Source organism: Dendrobates tinctorius, unplaced genomic scaffold, assembly GCF_039654945.1.
Source record: "Dendrobates tinctorius isolate UK_male_01 unplaced genomic scaffold, ASM3965494v1 ptg000006l, whole genome shotgun sequence".
NCBI lineage: Eukaryota > Metazoa > Chordata > Amphibia > Anura > Dendrobatidae > Dendrobates > Dendrobates tinctorius.
The window spans coordinates 5904798-5930000 of NW_027361674.1; the positions used below are offsets into that span (position 1 = coordinate 5904798).

Sequence of the window (25203 nt, forward strand, 5' to 3'; positions counted from 1 at the left end):
TGAACCACAAGGTCTGTGGAGAAACTGCAGTAAGAAGTTCTGCAGCAGCAGAGAAGACAGAGCTGCAAGGGTGCAGATGCACAGACGGAGCTGCAAGGGTGCAGATGCACAGACGGAGCTGCAAGAGTGCAGATGCACAGACGGAGCTGCAAGGGTGCAGATGCACAGACAGGAAGGACACAAGGAAATACACAGCAGGGAAGGAAGCCACAGACAAGGAGAAAGGGAGACTAAGGTAGGACAGATTACAGACAAGGTACTGGGACCAAGACTCGAGGGCCAGGATATTCAGCCTCCTGGCAGGCAGGCAAAGAACACAAAGCAAGGCTAAAAGTATTCCTACAGAGAAGGAGATACACAGGACAGGGCCTGGCTTCCTCAGCAGCAAGATACTAACTGAGTATAGACATTGCACAGGCCATGTTCCAGTGGGTGAGGCGGAACTAAATAGTCAAGGGCTCTAGGTAATTGGTCAGGGACAGATTAGACAGGTGCCCCCTGACTGCATAAGAAACAGAGAGTTCTGGCGCCGCCCTCCTATACACGCACAGCTAGGAGCCATGCAGGAGAGCAGAGGCACAGAGCATAGGACTGGCAGCAAACAGAATTCACAGCATGACCCGGAGCAGTGAGTAAGTTGATGTGCGGGGGATGGGAGGCCATGCAGTGATGCCAGCAGGGTTGTTACAGAATGTCATCGTTATCTGCAGCACATTTTCTTTTTTCAAAGGACAATGAACTGCTAAGAACTGATGATTTTAATGCAGGCATAAACTATCCAATCACCTGATGAACAAGCGTATTGCTCATTTATAGGCAGATCGCCAGCATGTATATACAAGCTGATGTTCCCGATTATCTGTGTCATGCCGGTGTCTCGTACGCCTACTCACCGTTTTCACCACTCTGCTTCCCCAGCATCAGACCGTCTCCCTGAGCTGCCTTGTGCTCGCAGCCAGCGCTGCTACTAGTGAATCTCTACCAGGCTATTGTGAAGCCTGGCCAGATATTGCAATTTCAATCTGTGGTGTCCTGCAAGGTTTGCTTTCCCAGATGACCCTTAGGCAGCAGAGGATTTATTAAGCAGCTCATCCCACCACTCCTTGCTCAATCATTGGTTCACAGTTTATGGTCTCTGGTTCCTATGGGTGCATGTTTGTTCTGTCTCTCCTGTTATCAACCTGGCTTTATACTTTGATCATGTGCTGTCTGCTCTGACCCTGGATTTTCTTACGACATATTTGCCTTCATCCTCCTGTACCTCGTGTCTCTGACCCTCCTGTCAGCTGCTGCAGACCCAGGGACTGACCTGGAGTGGTACATGGTGACTACCGTCAGCCAAGCCTATCTTCACCATCAGAGGCTTTAGTGAAAACCCAGTAGTCACTTAATCATGCCCCTCCAGGGTAAGCCCGGCCTGTGGCGAAGTGGCTCCACACCCTCCAGCATTGCAATCTGCATGTTTAAATGGGTATTTAAGGATTACTTTAGATCACCATAGATTTCTGTGATTCACGAAATATGATTTAGTAGCGCTACAGATAATCATATCAGGGCAGGATAAAGATTGTTGGGTCCCCAGGGTCTACCTGACCTCCTATCAAAGGAGGTATCTCCAATAACAACTAACAATGATAAGGTCCCCACACACATTAGATGAAAGTTGGACTACTCCACCAATTATGGCAGGAGTGGCCTACAATTTGATGTGTATGGGAGACACCTACATCTCCCCGATACATAATGTTGGTGGAGAATGATTTTACAGTTAAAATTTCAACACCCCCTTCTCTTTGTTTTCAGTGGACATGAAGCTTTCTTCTCAGTGGTCTTGTGTATGCTAAAGCTGGGAGAGAGAGAGCTGTCTGCCAGGTGATCCTTGTCTGTCACACTTTGGGCCTAAGTAGTAGGACCCCACTACCGCTACTGCAAAACACCATTAATATCCACCTATGGAGTCCAGAATAAATTTGGTTGGCTCCCTCAATCTCAAATATAATTGTTTCAAACCCAACTCCAAGGACTCCATGCTATCATAAGGTTCCAGTGAAAGTTAAAAACAATGGTTTTCTTTAAGGTTACTGGAACCAGCAGGATCAGGTAACAATATCAAGCAATAAATTCACAGTATTAGACTCATTAGATGCCTCTTCAGTGTATCTTTCTGCGTAAGTTTGAAGAACAGTAGTTTATGATCTGGGTTGCTCAAGGAATATTTTCCTGAACAGCGCTCCCTGTGGTTAGGAGTGGAATTGCAATAAAAACCTATTAATGGTTTTCTTGTAAAACATTACTAATATTTGAAGGGTTATTATGAAGCACGACCAATTCAAATGTTTTCAGTAAAATATGTTGTATCTAAGCACATTGACTGCGAAATCTGTATTGCTGAATTACCATACGAAAAGAGCTTCTATGTAAATCACCAAGGTATTTGAAAGAGCAGCTATGTACAGTTCAACACTTTCTAGCCAAGCTGTGTATTGGAAAAGGCAATTCCATCAGGACTTCAGAAGAACTGTTAAAGATTCAATTGATTTCTTTTGTAGAGCTGATAAAAGCCGAGCGGGAGGCCACAGCAGCAATTCTGTAACTGTGTGAATAGACTCTAATGAACGGCAGATTGCATGGCTAATTTGAATGTCTCTTGCTGACACATTAATATGTGAAATTGTTAGCGAAATTTCATCCGTGGAAACTAAACAAAATTACTGCACCATACAAAATATTTTCAACTTACATTAAAAATATTTGTGGCGGAGGTGACTGATTTGCTTTGAAAGGAAGAAGTGTGGGCGTATGGCTAGAGATCGTGTAGAAACCTTGTAGAAACCAAGAATAACCAAATAGCCATGGTTTATACTTCTCCTTATGCAATAAAAAGATGTAGAAAATATTCTAGGGGTATTCTTAACTTCATATATCTACAAAATATGCCATGAATGTATGACTGATGCGTGTCCCATCTCTGGGATCCATCTGTCTAGGGAACAATTCCTACTCCCATGTCAGTAGAGAGGTGGCCACACATGCTTGTCTCTATTTGTAAGGAAGTTCTGACCACCCTCCCTCTAACGGAGGCAGCAACGGGGCTTTATTCTCAGTTATGGGTCTCATCAGAAGAGCCCATATCAGCGATAGATCTATGGCATATCTTGTGGATATGCTACAAATGATCATGATGGGATAGTCTTCTCTGTATGACTGTGCATGCAGAGATAACTGTCAGTTACTATGTAGAACCGCCCACTGGACTCCTATGAGAAAGGCTGCCCCCTGGATTTCTATGAGAAGGGACACCCACTGGACTCATACTGTATGAGAAGGGCCGCTCTCTGGACTCCTATGAGAAGGGCCACCCACTGGACTATGAGAAGGGCCACCCACTGGACTCCTATGAGAAGGCCCACCCACTGGATTCATATGAGAAGGGCCGCCCACTGGACTCATAAGTCTACAAACACCAGGGATGTTAATGAACAAATTACAAGCTATACTGAATATTTTCCACCAACCCTATATATCAATCTGCCCAGCTCCTCTTGCTCTATACCATGCTGTCCACCAATTGATCTGCATGTACAAAGTGACATGTTCCCTTTAAGGGGTGAGGGAGTGAATATTACAGATCATATGATATTCGCAATATATCAAACAAGATGGATAATATAAAATCTTACTCTTCGCACACTGATGGCGGTGATGTAGTCTGCTCATGTTACCAATGTTAACATTTCTAACAACAAGGTGTAATTTTATGGAAACTGGGGATATGCGGAGCTGTTGTTTCCTGCCCTGTGTTTCCTCAATGAAAGCTTTGTATAAAGCCCAGTTCATCGGTACATCTGCCACCACAGCTGTCCCTGCCACACGAGCTGCTTTCTTCCTGCTAGATATGACTGCTGTTACATTTCATTATGACTTTACTGCAAAGAATTCATAGCCCATTGGTTTTTATTGAAGGAGACTTATAGTTTACTTCTCTCTTAGTGAAAGGACAGCTGTTTTATATGTACTTGGTAGAACACCGGGTGCATTAATTATGATCCGAAGGTAATATTTTAACAAGCACCTTTCCTGAAAATGCCAAATGGTTCAATCGTGTTTCTGTTAATGTGAATGTTTAGAGTGAACTGAACTAAGGAAGGCAGTGAATCAGAAAGTTTCTATTTATCGCCGTTATACTAGGAGTTCATGTCATATGTCAAAGTATTCCAGTTTGTAAACACAACGGCCGTTGATATGACATTTTAATAGTACGGTGTGATGCAAGCTTGCCTAAAATGTGGCCCACCATGATGTTTTGTGTGGTTACTGAATGTGGGAAAATACATGGCCTATAAGTCTCCCTATACCAACTTGAAGGTTTCCTTAAGGATAAAGATTACCATTCAGACCACTGATGAAGACCTCTCACCTAGCTAACCACCAGTTTTGTTGCTTTGCATAGATCAGGGGCAAGTACACCAAAACGGCTGTCTGCAGATGAAGGTCTTGACTTAAGGCATGGGTTGCCAAAGTTTTGGATGGTTTATATTAATCAGTGAGTAAATAATGCCACCACATTGGTGGCTTTGAAGCTCTTAGGTGAAACCAATAAGAAGACCCTTCAAAGTTTCCAGATAAGTACAGAATGAAATATCACACAGCAGGTTCCTTAGACACTACTCATTTTTATTACACCACACTCTCTGCTATGTATCCCTTCTTCTTCTTAATATCTACTCCTGTTGCTCTCATCCAATACAGTAATGCACAAGTACAATGTTATATACTAATGGATCACCCTCCCAGGGCTGTGGGGTACTCGGTACCGGGCCGGTCTCTCAGAGGTGATTGTCACAGCAGCGGTGACCCGGTCCGTGGCCCTGGGTGCCCATGTAAAAGGGGTTGAGTTGGGAATAAAGTTTATAAGTGATTTGTGACGCCACCTGTGGCAAGGGAGGTGTTAAGCCGACGCTGCAGACAGATCCTCTGGGACAGATAGTGTAGTGCAGCAATGATGTTGTAGCCATCCACAGGTAGGGCTGTTGGTCCCAGGGCAGTGTAGCGGAATGTTTAGGAAGAGGGTGCAGTGTTTGGCACAGAGATGTAGCAGTGCTGAGGAGGTTGCAGGAAGGAGGCAAGGACACAACAGGGTGCAGTTTATTTACCTTTACTTGGCAAACACAGTCCAGGGTCCTGGATACAGATGGCACAGGAGCAGGCTAGCCTGGAAGCAACTTAGGGATCTCTCTATCAGATGGGTTGTGTAGTCTCCTTCCTAGCGCTGGCTTGAGGTACATCCAGTACTGTGTTACATTAAAGTTCCTCCTTCTTATCTTCTCTTAGAACTACCTCGTATGGCAGACAGCTGTAGCCCTCTCTCTCTCTTGGCTCACCCGTCGCTGTTTAGCCTCCGAGTCTTAGGTGGGAATAGAGCATTTACAGCTTCCTATTCCTCTGGTTTCTGTTGCAGGACCTTCAGTATCAATACAACCGTGGAGACCAGGCTCCAGATCATGCGCTATCGCTGGGAGGGAGCTTTCTATCCTCAGCTCAACCTCCAGCTTCTCTCCACACGTCTACACTCGTTGCCCTCCTCACACTAACTCCTCATTTCCCTTCCTGGCCCTCAGAGAGCACTACTTCCCCAATTCTGGTTCAGAGCTCCCTCTGCTGGCCTGGAGTGGGAATCGTGTTGCATGACATGGTTAACTGTTAGAGAGACCCTTCATTGCGTCCAAGCCTGACATCACCCTCCCTGGAGGAAGACAATGCCACTGTGGTGACCATACTCCTGGGGGCGCCACATTCCCCCTTAGTGCACGTCAGTACTCCTGGACTGATAAAAGAAAAGCATGAAAAGTATATAAACATATAAACAATATGAAGGTTACAAGATTTAAGAAAAATGAAAAATTTACAAAAACCAAAAGCTCCAAAAATAGTCCTATGATGATAAGTCCAAGCATCAATATCCATGGTCCATTCCTGGGCAAATGGTGAGCTATGTACAAGGGTAGTGACCACACACAGTCCAGTGGCCAAAATGTCCATCAAAACATGAAACAAGAACTTCAAAAAGGCTTCTAACAGATTATCTGTAGGCACAAACTTGAACAATTACATATATACACACAATTTCAACATTTACATGAACTTATCTATACACGATATCTGATGGGCGGTATACCTTGTGTAGTACGGGTAGACCTGCGTAACTCTGGTGTGGGTAAACTGGGTAGTATTCTCCTACGGACTCTTAGTCTCACCAGGGGTATGGCAGATTCACCACTGGCAGGGCGAGGGTTCTCTAGCTCCACTGCTGATACGCCATCTGCTACCTGAACTTCCTGATTTTCAGAGTTCTCATGAGTCACTTCTTCTTGTACTACCAGTTGGGGAAATGACAACACTGGCGTCATTCACTTTAGTCCAACTTGCAGGGAATTCTCCAAGTATAGTGTTGACCTTTTCTTCTTCTATGGGTTGGATGTTATTTTGTTCTTCCATTCTTTCCTTTAGCTGGTCAGGGCATAATTTCAAATGATCCCTTGATATTGCTGCTGAGGTTTCTCCTTCTTTACTATTAAGGCACACCTTGGTATTGTCAAAGTTTGAGGGTAGAATGGTGTAGGGTTCAGCTTCCCATTGGTCATCCAATTTATGCAGTCTTCTTTTCCTCTTGAGGATTTGTTCTCCTGGTGACAAGGGGACTGCAGGTGCATGCTGATTGTAGTGCCTTTCTTGTTTTGGTCTTGCCTAAGCTAGATCTGGCAACTTTTCTGGCCACAGATTCCTCTCTTCCAAAGGCAAGTTCTTCAGTAGATCAATCACCACCTGGTTCATCTTTTCACACATGCCATTGGTCTGTGGATGGTATGGTGTTGTCTGGATCTTCTTACAACCATACAAGTTACAGAATTCCTGGAACGCTTCTGCCTCAAAAGCTGGACCTTGATCTGTAAGCACTCGCTCAGGATATCCATGTGGTCTACAGAAGTGCTGTTGAAAGGCTCTGGCTGTTTGATTTTTGACAGGCCCAACTACCAGGAATCTTGAGTAGTGGTCCACGATGGTAAGAGCATAGATGTAGCCTGAGCGGCTTGGGACCAGCTTCACATGGTCTAGGGCGACCAACTCAAGTGGCTGTTTGGTTATTATTGACTGTAGAGGAGCTCTCTGGCTGTTTCGATCCTTTCTGCGCAAGTTACATTGTCCACACTCTCGGCACCACTTTTCAATGGCTTTCCTCATACCAGCCCAGTAGAATCTCTCCCGGAGCAAGGCTTCCAACTTCTTCCATCCGAAGTGTCCAGCTCCATTGTGGTATGCTTCCAAGACCATTGATGCCTGTCTATTTGGGACTACTATCTGCCAGACCAGCTCATGAGTGCGGGCATTGATACTCCTCCGACACAGCTTTCCTTCATAAATGAACAGCCGACCTCTTTCCTTCCACAACTGCTGGGTTTCTTCAGGAGCATCCGACTCTGGGCGTGAGTCAGCTTGTGACAGTAGCTCCTTCACTAGGCGGACTGCGGGGTCATTATCCTGAGTTTCTGCCCAGTCATGATGGGGAAATGGATTTAGGGTGACCTCTTTCAAGCCAGACCGTCTGTTTCTCACTCCTTGAGCACGTTGTGCCGCAACTGGCCGGTGGAAGGGAGGTAACTCTATTTCCACAAGAGCCTCAGGGTCTTCTCCTGCATCTGGCAGATTAGGAATTCTGGACAGTGCATCAGCATTGGCATTCTTGTGCCCCGCTCAGTACTTGATGGTAAATTCATAGTTAGACAGCCGAGCCATCCATTGCTGCTCCAGTGCACCTAGTTTTGCAGTTTCCAAGTGAGTCAACGGGTTGTTGTCCGTGAAGATGGTAAACTTGGCTGAAGCTAGGTAATGTAGTTTGAATATTTCAGTCACAGCCCAGACTATGGAGAGGAACTCCAGCTTGAAGGAACTGTAGTAGTCAGGGTTCCTTTCAGTGGGACGAAGCTTCCTGCTGGTGTAGGAGATCACTCTTTCTTTACCATTCTGTACCTGTGACAGTACTGCTCCAAGCCCCACGTTGCTGGCATCAGTATACAACACAAATGGTTTGTCATAATCTGGATAGGCCAGGACTTCATCCCCTGTGAGAGCCATCTTCAGTCGAGTGAAGGATCTCTCCAACTCCTCAGTCCATTCAAATGTGGAATTCTTCTGTTTGGCTTTCTTGGATTGTCTTACCAGAAGATTTTGCATAGGGGTGGCTATTTCAGTGAAGCCTTTGATGAATCTTCGGTAGTAACCTACCAGTCTGAGGAATTGGCGTACTTCATGGAGGTTGCTGGGCTTCGGCCAGTCCTGGATGACTGTGACTTTGTCAGGATCTGGTGCCACACCTTCTGCACTCACTACATGACCGAGGTACTGTACTTTGGGTTTCAGGAGGTGGCATTTGGAAGGCTTCACCTTCAGGCCAAAGTTGGACAAGGCTTCAAACACCTCAGCCAGGTGTTCCAGATGGTCTTCATAAGTCTTGGAGAAATCAATGACATCATCAAGGTACAACAGGACTGTCTCAAAGTTCATGTGTCCCAGGCAGCACTCCATCAGCCGTTGAAATGTTCCTGGGGCAGTGCAGATCCAGAATGGCATATACAGTCATATGTTAAAGTTTGGGCACCCCTATTAATGTTAACCTTTTTTCTTTATAACAATTTTGTTTTTTGCAACAGCTATTTCAGTTTCATATATCTAATAACTGATGGACTCAGTTATATTTCTGGATTCAAATGAGGTTTATTGTACTAATAGAAAATGTGCAATCTGCATTTAAACAAAATTTGACCGGTGCAAAAGTATGGGCACCTCAACATAAAAGTGACATTAATATTTCGTAGATCCTCCTTTTGCAAAAATAACAGCCTCTAGTCGCCTCCTGTAGCTATTAATGAGTTCCTGGATGAAGGTATTTGTGACCATTTCTGTTTACAAAACAATTCCAGTTCAGTTAAGTTTGATGGTCGCCGAGCATGGACAGCCCGCTTCAAATCATCCCACAGATGTTCAATGATATTCAGATCTGGGGACTGGGATGGCCATTCCAGAACATTGTAATTGTTCCTCTGCATGAATGCCTGAGTAGATTTGGAGCGGTGTTTTGGATCATTGTCTTGCTGAAATATCCATCCCCTGCGTAACTTCAACTTTGTCACTGATTCTTGCACATTATTGTCAAGAATCTGCTGATACTGAGTTGAATCCATGCGACCCTCAACTTTAACAAGATTCCCGGTGCCGGCATTGGCCACACAGCCCCAAAGCATGATGGAACCTCCACCAAATTTTACTGTGGGTAGCAAGTGTTTTTCTTGGAATGCTGTGTTTTTTAGCCTCCATGCATAACGCCTTTTTGTATGACCAAACAACTCAATCTTTGTTTCATCAGTCCACAGGACCTTCTTCCAAAATGTAACTGGCTTGTCCAAATGTGCTTTTGCATACCTCAGGCGACTCTGTTTGTGGCGTGCTTGCAGAAATGGCTTCTTTCGCATCACTCTCCCATACAGCTTCTCCTTGTGCAAAGTGCGCTGTATTGTTGACCGATGCACAGTGACACCATCTACAGCAAGATGATGCTGCAGGTCTTTGGAGGTGGTCTGTGGATTGTCCTTGACTGTTCTCACCATTCTTCTTCTCTGCCTTTCTGATATTTTTCTTGGCCTGCCACTTCTGGGCTTAACAAGAACTGTACCTGTGTTCTTCCATTTCCTTACTATGCTCCTCACAGTGGAAACTGACAGGTTAAATCTCTGAGACAACTTTTTGTATCCTTCCCCTGAAAAGCTATGTTGAATAATCTTTGTTTTCAGATCATTTGAGAGTTGTTTTGAGGAGCCCATGATGCCACTCTTCATAGGAGAATCAAATAGGAGAACTACTTGCAAGTGGCCACCTTAAATGCCTTTTCCGTTAGTACAATAAACCTCATTTGAATCCAGAAATATAACTGAGTCCATCAGTTAATAGATATATGAAACAGAAATAGCTGTTGCAAAAACCAAAATTGTTATAAAGAAAAAAGGTTAACATTAATAGGGGTGCCCAAACTTTAACATATGACTGTATAGCGCCATTTATTCCATGGCGCTTTACATGTCAAAAGGGGAATTATAGACAAGTGTAATATATACAAGAAAAATAAACAAGTGTAAGACAAGGGACGCACAAGTACATAAGGAGAAGGGACCTTGCCCGCGAGGGCTCACAGTCTACAGGGTTGGGTGAGGATACAGTAGGAGGGGGTAGAGCAGGTCGTGCGGTGGTTCAGTAGACCTAGGATCATTGCAGGCTGTAGGCTTGTCGGAACAGGTGGGTCTTCAGGTTCTTCTTGAAGGTTTCCGTTGATGGTGAGAGTCTGATGTGTTGCGGCAGGGAGTTCCAGAGTATGGGGGAAGCACGGGAGAAGTCTTGTATGCGGTTGTGGGAAGAAGTGATAAGGGGGGCGTAGAGAAGGAGATCTTGAGATGATCGAAGGTTGCGTGCGGGTAGGTACCTAGAGACCATGTCACAGATGTATGGAGGAGACAGGTTGTGGATGGCTTTGTATGTCATGGTTAGGGTTTTGAATTGGATCCTCTGGGTGATAGGAAGCAAGTGAAGGGCCTGGCATAGGGGGGAGGCTGGGGAGTAGCGGGGAGACAGGTGGATTAGTCGGGCAGCAGAGTGTAGGAGGGACTGGAGCGGTGCCAGAGTGCTAGAGGGGAGGCCAGAAAGTAGGAGGTTGCAGTAGTCGAGGCGGGAGATGATAAGAGCGTGCACTAGTGTTTTTGTCGTTTCGTGGTTGAGGAATGAGCGGATCCGCAAAATATTTTTGAGTTTGAGGCGGCAGGAGGAGGCGAGGGCTTGGATATGTGGTTTGAAAGAGAGCGCAGAGTCGAGGATCACCCCAAGGCACCGAGCGTGCGGGACTGGGGAAAGAGAGCAGCCGTTGACATTGATGGATAGGTCTGGTGGAGGGGAAGAGTGAGATGGGGGAAAGATGATAAATTCTGTTTTGTCCATATTCAGTTTGAGAATCTTGGTCCTTATGTCTCTCCCTTCAACCATGTTCCCTTTTTAAAACTAGTGTCTTCTCATGTTGCAGGGTCAATAAGACCCAACTATGACTGCACCACTATAACTTTGCCTCTGACTAAAGTTTTGAGCTGTTGTGGCTAACCGATAACTCCAGTAGCCAAAAACGCATCAGCATTCAGGTATTGTTGCTGCTTTCGATACCCTTTTGATACTTTGTACCTAAAAGATTGCATCTCAATGCAATGTCAAGAGAATGTCAAGAGAAAAGCCAAGTGAGCTGGATCTTGTTTGTAGAATTGCAGAAGACCAATGTAAGGTAACCATGATGCTGCACTGGGGAGATTTGTTGCAGGAGATTTAAGTGCCAGCTTAGTGTGTGATGTTGTAAAGTCTTTTGCTGTAATAATGAGCAGTGAAGCACTAAGATCCGATGGGAGGTGTTACCTATAATCTAAGTAATCTGCTGCATGTTAGGGATGTGACCTTGGTCTGGTGCTATAACATTTTATTATCATATAAAATAGAATGACTTACAATGTCGTCAGCTCTCAGGCATAAAATGTCAAGATTGGGGCTTCCTTAAACTTCATTATCTAAATTTTTAATTACAAAAGGATCTTCCTATAATCACTTTATCCTTCCAGGTAATGTAGTAGATTTCTCCTATCTTTTATTTCAGGTGTTAATGAAGATACATACATTGCTCATGTCATTTGCGTTAAATGCACTTAGAGCACATGTATTTTGTATAGAACCACAATATAGCACCTTTAGATAGTGGTGCAGTTTCAACCTGCCCCTGGAGTCTAAGAGGGAACCTATGTCCATATGACCCATAGAAATGACCAATACAAACAAAGGGCCCTTTTTGAACCTTTGCATTGGGATCCAGGAGCTTCAAATAATGTCCGTACATATAGAAGTCTATTGGTCCATGGCGTCCATCTGTATATCTTCAACATCCTATCAGTGAGGCATAATATCTTCCATAGGATGACTTTCTACTGAGATACCCTCCCCTAGTACCCTAGATGCCTTGTTTTCATGCAGAGTGTGTAGGGTCGGTGGGCCGAGCTGGGGGGTGGTCCCTCTTCTTACCGCGCAGAGACGAAACAGAGACAAGATGGAGGCAGATTCTGGGTGCAACAGGTCCAAGTTTATTTCACTTGCCGTCCGTCTGACTGCCTCAGAGCACACCGCACTTTCTTTATCTCACGGCCCTCTGTTTCCAGGGCCGCCTACTCTGTACTGGGGACGCGTGTGCGTACACCGTCCCCTCTTCACTCGTCGACGCTCCTGACAGGTCCGTCACTGTGGCCGCCTTAGGCCCATAAACCAACAGCACTTCCACTGATCAGTCGTCGTGTCAAATATGGTGTCTCACACCCAATGCCTCGTCCCTTCTGCGGTCCTTCCTGTCAGGACCACCCCCCTGACGTTTTCTCTCCTCAGTCCCCCTGGTCTGGATTCACCTCACAGCGCACAGACTGTAGCAGTCCTCCTGTCACTGGAGCTCCCCCTGGGGACTGGAACTTTCTGGAACCCTCCCTCAGTATTTATAGCTCTCCCGGTCCCCTGTCACTGTAACCCGGCCCCCCATGACCAACGGTTTCTAAAGCCCTAAGCTGTTGTCAAGTCCTTTGCTCTCACTCCTCCCTGCCATCTAATGGTCAACCCAAGGTACTGCACGTCCACTACACTTTCCTAGCTGTTTCCCCACTGTAATAACTGACACCTACCTACACTGTGCAAACCTTTCCTTCTTCACTCTGACTAGTCCGTCCGTCCGTCAGGTCACCTTCCCTACAAGTGTATGCAAAGCCATAGGGACACTTGCACCACAGTTTTGCCTTGTCCATGAGATCTTGTAAATATACCATACTTCATCTGTATTGGGTTCAATGGACCGACCATAGAACATGGTTGTAAGGGCCTACTATACATTTTACAATTACCTCCTGCATGTTAAAAAGTTGCAGTCTTATACAAATTTCCCAAAAGGGACATTGCTGAGAGGTCTTTTGGATGTTGTTGGACTGGTCAGTGGTGCCGGTTGGCATATCCTGTCAATGGGAAATCAGATGTTCAGAGGTGTGTATCTCACCAAGGACGACATCTGCAAAGAGTTTGTATGTTCTCCCCGTGTCTGCGTGGGTTTCCTCCGGGTACTCCAAAGACATACTGATAGGGAATTTAGATTGTGAGCCCCATCGGGGACAGCGATGATAATGCATGTGTGGCGCCCCTGAGGGTTCAGTCGCCACAGAGGTACTGCACCTCCTCCTGAGGTGTGGTACCCTAACATTCAGGTAAGGTGGAGACACCTGACCACACTCCAACACCTGCATCCCACACAACATAGTAGTGTAGCAAAGCACCTCTGGTGGCTCCCTGCTTGGAACACGAAGAGTGCTGGGAGGTGGGTGGAGCTTAGTCTGCACAAGAGAGCGGGAGACTATTAGGACTAGGTCAGTCTGACTAGGTCAGTCTGTGAGAGAAGATCCCCTGAGTGGGATGGATTGAAGGAAGTGCTGCAGCAGACTTAAGTGACTTAAAGTCTGCTGGCACAGGAGAGAGATATTCAGAAAGCCTAATTCTCCATAAGAATGATAGTTTTGTACGGAACGTAAGGAGAAGAAGAGGAGTAAGGATTAGGGTTAGAGCAGAGCCTTTCCTCAAGTTCTAAGTGCAACGCCGGGGTCTGGTCCCCGAGGTTGTATGGATACTAATGGTCCTGCAGCAGACACCGGAGGAATAGAAGTTGTCACCACTTTATTCACACACAAGACTTGGAGGCACATCAGCAAGGAGAGTGAGCCGGGACTTAGTAGCAAGGACTCCCCGAAGCAGGCTACAGCTGTCTGCCGTACAAGTAGAGTTCTAAGAACATCAGAAAGGAGGAACTCCAGTGTAACTCAGTACTGTGAGTACTTCAAATAGGCGCTAGAAGGGAGACGTTCAGGAAAGGCACATGTTGGCGGAGTGTTGGAAAGGAGTACTTCATCTTGCCTCGAAGTTGGCTGAGCTCCTGACCTGGAGGACACAGCACCGAGGCGGGCACCTGTATGCACAACGGACTGTGAGTAAAGCTTTGGAACTACATGCCCTGGTGTCCTCCACTTATTCCTACGCCAACACACTCAGCACTGCTACATCGCTGTGCCTGACACTGCACCATCTACGTCTCCTCCCTACCTCCTCACCTACACTGCCCTGGGACTACTGCCCTACCTGTGGAGGGCCACAACATCATTGCTGCACCACACCATCTGTCCCAGAGGATCTGTCTGCAGCGTCGGCTTAGCACCTTCATTGCCGAACACCACAGGTGGCATCACAAATCATTCACTAATAAACTTTAATCATCATCCACACGTTCAACATCTTCCCCTTTTACAATGGACGCCCAGGGCCATGGACAGGGTCACAGCTACCGTGACATCTCCCATTGAACTCCACGGGCCCGGTACAGAGTACCCCGCCGCCCTGGATGCGAGGGCGATCCATATGCAAAACTGTAAAGCGCTGCGGAATATGTTAGCGCTATATAAAAATAAAGATTATTATTATTATCATGTATGTGTCCTTTATATTGCTGTGTTTTAGCTTTTTAGGTTGCCCTGAACACAAGGTTGTGATTATCTGCAGTGAAACCAAGACGATTTGTAGTGGTTGACTGCACAATTTACAGTTTTCTTGGCCATTAGCCATTAATAGAGAGAGTCACGGAAGCTGGATAGGCCCAAAAAGAGCTTGGTCCTTCAGGAGGAAGATGTATAAAGTGACGCTAATGCACTGCATAGCTGCACTGGCTGGAGTAATGAAGGATGAATGGAATTAAAAGTTTGGTGCCAGTAGGAGAAAGCATTAGTGAAAATCTTGCGGTGACTAATTTTATCTATTGTAGAAATTCAAGTCATTTGGGTGGTATGCTGATGCCCCGAAAGACTTAATTCGTGTGCATGTGGATTGAGGCGCACAGAAAGACTTGATTGTTGTCTGCTACAGGCTTTGAGTGGAGATAACATGAAGTGCTAAGGATAAACTCTGAAGTGTAGCGATGATACTATCCTGATGAGTAATATCATGTCATCATGGGAGCCACTTATTGAACTAAAGGAAAGGTAGACTGGAGAAGTGTATGTTGATTGCATTGGGATTAGTTCTGGCAGGAGTGTCTATTGTGGTTGTAGGGTTGTGCCAGCCTGGAGGGTATGAGGGAGAAGCGACTTTGATGCTGTTGAAACAAATAGAGGTTATCAGTAGATCTAGTTGGGGTTGAGGTACAAGCTATTTTGAGGTTTATTAAAGACTTGTTTCCAGAGGCGGGGGAAGTGGTAGAGTGGCTATTTAATTATGTGACAAATTCTAACTCAGTACATGGCAGTTGGTCACGAACTAGAAGTGAAATCTTTGCCAGTTAGGGCCGAGATTGGGAGAGTGGTGAGATAAAGGCCCATATGATTCAACATGTTCTTTTTGAGTAGGACTTGAGTGGAGTGATCACGAGCCAAGAGTTGGAGTACTGTATGTGTCATGGCTCGTTTGGAGATTCGATCCGGTAACCTTTTGCTTTGTGATCAGTTCTTCTGTCGCTTTTCCTTCCCTGTCCAAATGCTGATTGTTCCTATTGTCTTTATTCACCCTTCTTGGCTGGCTCCTTTCCAGGCATTTTCCATTTTTTCCATTTTAGTTTGCCATATCATATTCTGGGTGGGGCTTTTTAAATTATCCCTTCACTACACTTCCTTGTTGGCTATACTTCAAGTTCTATTTGTGCTAATGAGTTCCAGCACTTTAGCTAAGGGATTTACCCTGCTAGACTTACACCACTTATATTCTTGTCATGTGTCTGATTGTCCACCTTCCCAGTACCTTTTCCTTTTACCACTTTTAGGTTTCTTGGAGGTTATTTTAGTTTCATTTACTTTGCAGCACTATTCCCTCTCTCCACTTTTCTCAACATACTTTAAGTTTCTCATCCTGGGTCTTCGTGTTCACCTGCACACCTTTCTCTCCCCTTGTTGGCAGTGTGTTGCAGCCTCCCCTCTGTTTTCTCAGGAGGCATGAGAAACCCCTTGATGGCCATTTAGGGAGTCGGTCCGAGGTGGTGTTTTTAGTTGTGCGGCTAGAGATCGGCTAGTCTGTACAGGGAACAGTTGGGTGTAGGTGCAGCTTCTTTCTATAGTAAGTCTTCCTTACTCCCTTCACCTGTGTATGAGTGTGGTATGTGCATAAGATTGAATTTTTTCCATTAGGTTAAGTTCCTCCAGTATTTTTGGTGAGTTTTTTACAGGGCACATGTTTGCTGTATCTCTTGCAGATATGCTGAATTTTATGCTTGAATTTCTTCCACAGGATTGAACTAGATGCAGAAAATCCATAGGGATAAGCGGATGGTATCTGCACATGACTGCAAAGGTAGGATTCTGTTGAAGCAAAATACCAAGCAGTATCAAAAACAAAGCCGCTTTACTTAACCCCTTAATGATCACTGATACGCCTTTTAATGGCGGCAGTTAAGGGTACTTATTCCTAAGCGCCGCTTTTTAATGGCGCTGAGAAATAAGGTTAGGCCGGAGTCACACTGGCGAGGAATACGGGAGAGTGAGAGGCGCAAAAAGCACGCATTAGACACGGACAAATGATTTTCTATGGGGTCACTAGCACCAGGCGTATATTTCTCCTCAGTATCCTACGCTCCGTGCCACTCGCAACATGCTGCGATTGTCAGCGTACTACGCCCGTAGTACGCCAATGCAAGTCTATGGGTGCGCAAAAAATACGGATTACACACGGAACACACGTGTGACCTGCGAGCAATACGCAGGTCTTTTGGCTGGTGAACAGGAAATGGGCCAATCCATCATCAGGAAGCGTAGACATGCAAATGAGTTAAAAAACCACTCCCGACATCCAGGAAGTCAGCCTCCACGGAGTACAGCAGCAGCATGGCGTCCACATATATAAATGTAGAGATGATCATTATGCTGGTGCAGGAGCGACCAGAAATATGGGACCCACGCGACGCAAACTATGCGAACCGCACAAGAAAGGAGGCGTCATGGAGGCGCATCTTTCGCCAGATGTACCATGACTTTGGTGACAGACCACGTGATGAGCAGCAGAAAATTCGTAAGTGCAACCATAAAAATATCATTAACCTTAGCGCACGCTATAAAAGGAATCTAGATTCAGCACCCCCCTTCCTGTGCATGTACTTTTATTAGCCTCATGAGGCCGTTACATTAGTATGTGACATGTGGCTTCACACAGCCATAATTAGGGGTTAGGCCACAAGCTCCTCATCCTCTTAGCCAATAAAATTAGTTTCAGTGGAGCTAATGAGACCCTGGGTATCGGCCCAATTACATATGCCACCATGGTTAGAACGCACACCCCAGAAGGCCCCATGCCTAGACTACTGGTAGAAAATGTGACCTCTCAAATATTTGATTTTGACATTCTTTCCTGTCACATTGCAGTGGAAGATGTGATGAAACGGTGGAGAAGCATCCGGGACCAGTACCGCCGGGAACGCCAGCAGCGGTCCAGGAGTGGTGATGCTGGCCATGTAAAGCGCAAATATATCTACTATGACCGGCTGAACTTCCTCGCCCCAATTCTGGCTCTGAGACCGTAAGTACATACCTCACACCACATGACACAAAAACATTACACAAATACTTTACAGGGACAAAAAAATTGATGTATTTTTGCCTCTGTTCTATTTCATAACAGAACTCAATCCAACCTTACGGATCGAGGAACGGCCTCAGAGGCAGAGCCCATTATAGATCCTGTAGGGGATGAGGTGGCTGGCCCATCTTCTCCCCCTACAAGAAGGATGGCTGAAGAGGAGGCATCACCAGAACACACAATGGCTGCCCTACACAACACACCACCAGGACGGTCTGCTGCTGCAAACTCACCCATCCTGGAAGAGCCGGGCAACTTGAGCAGCAGCCCAACTGCCCAGATCAGGCCCTCCCCACAGGCTGCTCTAGCATCACGGTGAATAAGAAGAAGGCGCCAGGTCACCATTCAAGAGAGCAGGACTAATGTGGACACAGGGGTGCTGAATTACTTGTCCAGAGTCACTACAGATGATGGTGAGGAGGCCTATGCACGTAGCCTCACCCTTTATCTCCGTGCCCTTACCCGTGAGGTCAGGCTCCGTATTAGGGGATGTATTCAGATCCTGCTTGATGCAAGCACCCCCCCAATACCCCATATGAGGTGTTTGAATTTCTGGAGAGGTGGCAGCTCTCACCAAGAAAATTAATGCGCATGAGACCATCCACACAGATGCTTGGTCAAGCAGGGTCTGAACAGCCCCTAATACGTGGGCCAACACCTCAACCCCTTCCTCCCCCTACCCATCCTTCTATTCCGCAGCCCCAAATGTCTTCCTCAAGCCAACCCCACCAATATGGCCACTTGTACCCACCCAGTGTTGGAGGCTGGTCCCAACCTGGTTGGGGACGATCTGGCTATCTTGGTGGGTATGAGCCACGGGCCTACCAGAGCCAACAAGAAGCCCCTCACCATCATCATTACTCTGGCCAGTATCCCCAACAGGCCCAGGAGGCTGGACAACTACAGCATCATGGGCAACAGTATGGCCCCACACAGGGCGATGTTGCCCACAATGTCCAGCAGCACCCACAGGCTGGTCCTCCACGTTCCCCTTCCCCTACATATGAGGATTTATGATTCAAAAGTTTGGAGATGTCCAGTGACATGTAACTGGTCTTCTAATCTAGACCAAAAAACAGGTGTTCTCCATCACCAACATTTAGAACATAATTTAACACTCACATTTTTAAACAATGATTTCCAAACATATGAAACAAGCCATCATGACAGGCAACGCTACCTCACGCCTTTCACACAGATATTACATGTGTGTATAAAAGAGAATATTTAAATGCGCTATACTGTTACATGAAAGGATAAAAATACACTAGTCACTTGCTAACGCATAGGAAAGGCGTGCTTGCCTTTAGTTAAGTAGTCAACTTTGTTGTTAACAATCTCTAGTAAAACAATTTGAGGCGACAAGCATTCAGAATATCACGCTCTCTCTATGTCTTAACAAGTGATTTTTGTATTTTCATCCTTTCCAGTATAGCATGCTTAAATATTGTCTGTTCTACAGACAGGTAATATCTGTGTGAAAGATGTGAGGTAGCCTTGCCTGTCATGGTGGAATCTTTCTATGATTGGATAACATTATGAGGAAATGTGAGTGTTATCTTATTGACTTTATTTTGGTGATGGAGCTCACCCTTTGTTGCCTAATCAAGGTTAATGTAGGCATGCAGCAATGTTGTTATTGCATAATGTTTGTTGCAGTTTTTTTCTGTAATGTTAATGTTACACCAAGTTAAAGAAGGCCCAAAGGGTCATTTTGGCCATTGCCAAATTTGTGTTTATGGCAAAATTATGTTTGCCTTTAAGCAAAACAAAAAAAAAAGGCAAAACTAAAAATTTGTCTACTCTAGTTAACGTCTCTGTGTGATTTTTCACAATCCCTCACAACATAATAACAGACACCAACCAATGCAATGAAACAGTCATAGAATCATAAAGGCTTGAGTAATATATATTTAGACACACTTTTAAAGAAACAAATTATAACATAGACACAGCATTCTCTTGCCAAGAAGTTGCCCCCTCAGGTGAGATAAAGTAATTCGTGAATATATCACGCACTTTGAGGCCAGAGAGCGGTCTACGTTGAGGGATGATAGGTGGTCTCACCCTGCGCACATTGTCCGGCCTACGCACAACACCATCAGAGGAGGAACAATCATGTATCCTGGTGAAGTTATGCAGAACAACACAGGCTTTCACAACTTCATTCACATTTTGCTCACTCAACTGAATGGCAGACTGGAGTACCCGCCATTTGGCACAAAGAATCCCAAAGGAACACTCCACCAGTCGCCTAGCACGTGATAGGCGCAAGTTAAAAACTCTGCGCCTGTGGTCAAGGTTGCGCCGGAGATATGGCCTCATGACATTGCGTGATAACTGAAAAGCCTCATCTGCCACAAGGACATAAGGGACTGATTGTTCGGAGGAGCCTGGTAGCTGGCGTGGTGGTGGTAGATCCAACTGGTTGGTGCGTAGCCGCCGACCCATTATGGAAGTATTGAAGACTCTAGAGTCTCCCGTCCTTCCATAGGCCCCAATGTCAACAATTATAAACTTGTATTGAGGGTCTACCAGAGCCAACAATACAACTGAAAAGTATTGTTTATAATTGAAGAATTGGGAGCCTGAGTTCGGCGGCTTACGCACCCTGATATGTTTGCCATCCAGGGCCCCAATACAATTTGGAAACTGGCAGTCCTCCTCAAAGTCCCTTGAAATCCTTAACCAGTTTTCCATCCTGGACTCGGGTAGGACAACCTGATGGAGTCTTGTCCAGATTTGTGCACATGTAGACCTCACTATGCCTGAAATGGTTGACATTCCAATGAGAAACTCATGGTGGAGGGCGGCATAAGACAGGCCAGTGGACAGGAAGCTGTAGAACAACAGAAATAGTACATTTTAGAATGGCTAAAGTTAAAAAAAATCAGTTACATGCCGACCAAACTTGTTAGGAAATGAGAGAGAACAACACACACATATTTGGTGGCACAATGACTAAGTGATATGCAGGACATATTATATGTAACATTCTGCTGTGTCAGGTGAAACATATTTTGAGTAAGTTGAGGGTATTAAACTTTGTCCAAGAAGGCCAAAAAACATAAATTAACACACACATTATGAACATAGAGAATGTGGTTGTGTAGTACATACCGTATTGTGAGTAGAAGTCGCTCCTCTGCAGATATGGCTTTGCGCATCATAGTGTCCTGAAAGGTTATCCCAGGGCGCACTGTCTCCAAGAGGCGATCAAATGTGGAAATGCTCATGTGACAGTACTGGTAAAATTTCTCCGGATGCTCCCGCAGAGAAGAATAGAGGCGGTGAAAATGACCTCTTGTGAGTCGTTGCCTCAAAAGTGGATGGACCCACATGCGTTTCCTCCTCCGCGGATCCACTATCACAGGATATGGTTGACCAAAGCGCCGTGACAAAAGCCAGGTAAAGAGAACCTGCTCAGTTGTATTGAATCGCAGACCCTCTGCCATGCTGCACAAAGAACACCAACACACCTCGTGAAAGCAAGGTGACAAATGTACAGAATGTAGGCATCCATCTGTTTCTGAGTGTCTAAATAGGGTGCAGGCTAATGGTTTAAATTGTTTGCAGGCCTCAAAACCGTTAAATGTCCATTTTGCAAGGCTGCGAGAAAATCTCGCCATACGGACTGCATACGGATGCCACACGGATTACATACGGATGCACACATGCGCAAAATACGCGACCACACCTTGCTTACGGATGACCTACGGAGCACTGTTTAGGGGTCATTCATCCGTATTACGCATGTAAAATACGGAGCGTATTTTGCGCAGGTTAGTGTGACTCCAGCCTTATAGGGCCACCCAGCATCAGAAATTCTCCATGGTCTCGGCTACAGGAGGTAGCTGAGACCCAGGAGAACATGATTTGGTTTTTACCGAACACAGTGTTGCGATCACAGTTATTCACTGAATAACCGCGACTGAAAAAAAAAAGTCTGATTTCCCATTTAATTTCTCTCTCCTCTGATATGATCTAGCACATCAGAGGAGAGAGAAATGGGGTTCCCCGGTACCTCCGGTGTCCCTTGACCCTTCTGTATCCCCTGGTCTTGTCCTCTGGCTGACGGCATCTTCTTCCGGGAAGAAAATGGTGGGCGTGTTCACAGTGCACCTGCCGAGACCTGCTGGCACCCGGCAACAATAGGAAATTTTTCCTATTGGCTCATTTTGATCATTGTGATAGACCCTATCACAGTGATCAAAATAAAAAAATAGTAAATGAAACTCCCCTTTGTCACCCCTTTAGATAAAAATAATAAAATAAAAAAAAATATTTATTTCCATTTTTCCATTAGGGTTAAGGTTAGAGCTAGGGTTAGGGTTGGGGCTAGCTTTAGGGTTGGAGCTAGTGTTAGGGTTGGAGCTAGAGTTAGGGTTGAGCTAGGGTTAAGATTGTGGATAGGGTTGGGATTACGGTTAGGGGTGTGTTGGGGTTAGGGTTATGGTTAGGGTTGGGATTAGGGTTGGAGTTAGAATTGGGAGGTTCCATTGTTTAGGTACACCAGGGGGTCTCCAAACGTGACATGGCACCCGCCATTGATTCCAGCCAATTTTGCTTTCAAAAAGTCAAACGGTGCTCCCTCCTTTCTGAGCCCTGCCATGCGCCCAAACAGTGGCTTTCCCATACAAACGGGGTATTGGCATACTCAGGAGAAATTGCACAACAAATTTTGTGGTCCATTTTCTCCTGATAACCATGTAAAAATCAAATTTGGTTCCAAAGTAATTTTTTTGTGAAAAAAGTAAAATGTTCATTGTTTCCTTCCACATGGATTGCTTTAGTTCTCGTAAAGCAACTTAAGGGTTAATACACTTCTTGTATGTGGTTTTGCACACAGTTTTTAGAATGGTGTCACTTTTGGGTATTTTCTGTTATATTTACCCCCCAAACTCACTTAAAATGTGAGGTGGTCCTTAAAAAAATGGTTTTGCAAATTTTATTAGAAAAAAGAGAAATCGCTTGTCAACTTTTAACCCTTATAATGTCCTAATAAAAAAAAATTATGTTTGCAAAATTGTGCTGATGTGAAGTGGACATGTGGGAAATGTTATTTATTAACTATTTTATGTGACATAGCTCTCTAATTTAAGGGTACAAAAATTAAAAGTTTGAAAATTGTTAAATTTTCTAAATTTTTGCCAAATTTCCATTTTTTTCATAAGTAAACACAATTTATATCAAGCAAATTTTACCAGAAACATGAAGTACAATATGTCACGAAAAAACAGTCTCAGAATCAGTGGGATATGTAGAAGTGTTCCAGACCTATAACTTCATAAAGTGACAGTGGTCAGAATTGTAAAAACTGGCTTGGTCATTAAGTACTAAATTGGCTCTGTCACTAAGGGGTTAAAGCATGACATACCAGAAAGCACAGTAACCACAGCGTCAAAAACGCAATAAAAAATGTAAGATACCTAATAAGCGCAGAAAATCTGCAACATTAAAAACTCACCAAGTACTCATCAGTGGAACATAGCCTTAATCTGATTTTCAATTGCCTTATTAAAAGATCAACCACCCATGCGACTCCACTCAATAAGCTCTGCTCTGTCTATATGATCATTTCAGGTTTTAATAGTTTCTAAGTTGTTATTGATAATATTCCTATTGATTGATTGCTCACTAGGAATTTTGGTCGGGGCGCTGAGATTCCTTTCCACTTTCATACGTTTTGCACATGTTGCTTATGAAAGTTTAATGAATACCAAACCAGTAAGGGATTGGCTGAGGGATTGTTTTTCTGTCTGTTTACTTCTGATTCACTATGTGAATGCACAGAACAAAATCATGAAAACTGCTGCTGGCAGCGGGGTAAAGTTTTCTTATTAAATCCTGCAATATATCTTGTGTGAATTATTAGGGACTATCATCCAGGAAATTTTAGTTTTATATGGCTATGATATGCCTACATGGTGTTACACAACGCAGGTGCATACAATGTGCATCGGACCAGGTGTCATTTACGAAGCTAATAAAATGTACAGTTCGTATACAAATCTGCTGTTCCCCGCCTGCCTTTATTTACAGGTGTACCGTTTACATTGCGCCACCACTGCAGCCAATCACTAGCCTTAGCTTTCTCGTGTCATCTACTTTACACTCACCCTTTAGCCCAGTGATTGGTAACTGGCCGCATATCCTATGTAGGTGTTACCTTTGCAGCCCTATAAGTAAGGTATACCAGAGTGCGGTAGCAATAACTTGAGCAGTTACATTATGCCTTTTTTTGTTGTTGAAAGCATTACTAGGATTTGGACCTATATTTTTTTTTTATGAATACAGACAATCACCATAAGAGCACATGTAATACACTATATTATAACGTCATAACTCTGAGTCACAAGGAGCAGCAATATGGCACTTGTAGATTTCTATGGGGCTTTATGGTACCCCTGTATTGCTCTAATTTTATAAGGAGTAGCCAAAATGACCATAAAGGGGTGTCATCAAATTAAATGTCAGCTGAACACTATACTACCTCAATACTCTGGAAGCAGATGGCTGCCTGAGCCAGCCATAATATGCACTCAATACTTACAGATGACAACACATTCTGTCCTGTCGATAGTCAAGGCTGACAACACTTTAATGCATATTTTTCCTACAGATGAAGAATTTTCTTGATTATGATGGTTATTGGTTTGTGGCTAGGAAAGTGTAACAAGGCTGAGAACATTCTACTCCATTGGCCCGCTTCTTACAAATGATCTTCTTGGTTATGATGTTTCTGTATTGGTTTGTACAGAGAAGAGGACAATATAAAGAGCTAACAACATATTACTTTATCTTTTGCCTTAAATATGAAGGAGCCTTTTGGCTATATGGTCATTTATTGGTTTATAAGCAGAAAAGGACAATATATAAAGCTTAGCTAATGACATCCAACTCTATTTTTTGCCTGACCTACAAAGGATTTCTTGGTGATGATCACCTTGTATGAGTTTCTAGCCTCAAAAAAAGGCAATAACAAAGTTGACAACATTTAAGGGTCCCGTTACACTAAACGATGCACCAGCGATCCCGACAACGATACGACCTTGTCAGGATCGCTGGTGCCTCGCTACATGATCACTGGTGAGCTGCCAAACAGGCAGATCTCACTATCGATCAGGACCAGCGAGGACGCTGGTAACCAGGGTAAATATCGGGTAACTAAGCGCGCACGTCACTTAGTTACCCGCTGTGTACCTTGGATACCAGCTCCCAGTGCGAGCACGCAGGTATCCAAGGTAAATATCGGATAACTAAGCGTGCACGTCACTTAGTTACCCACTGTGTACCTTGGATACCTGCGTGCTCGCGCGGAGAGCTGGTATCCAAGGTACACAGCCGGTAACTAAGTGACGTGTGCTTAGTTACCCGCTATTTACCTTGGATACCAGGTCCCAGGGTCTGCTTACAGCGCTGGGAGCTCGCTGATTGTTGGTTTCCCGCTGCCAT

At 44.8% G+C, this 25203-nt stretch overlaps 1 long non-coding RNA gene across 1 annotated transcript in view; it reads left to right on the plus strand.

Annotated features, from left to right (window-relative positions):
* The window catches only part of LOC141084795 (uncharacterized), a 524917-nt gene that overhangs the window by 361998 nt on the left and 137716 nt on the right, over nucleotides 1–25203 (plus strand). Inside the window, exon 2 of the long non-coding RNA XR_012231120.1 lies at nucleotides 16408–16470. This is a non-coding gene — a long non-coding RNA (uncharacterized lncRNA). The remainder of the gene's footprint in view (nucleotides 1–16407; nucleotides 16471–25203) is intronic.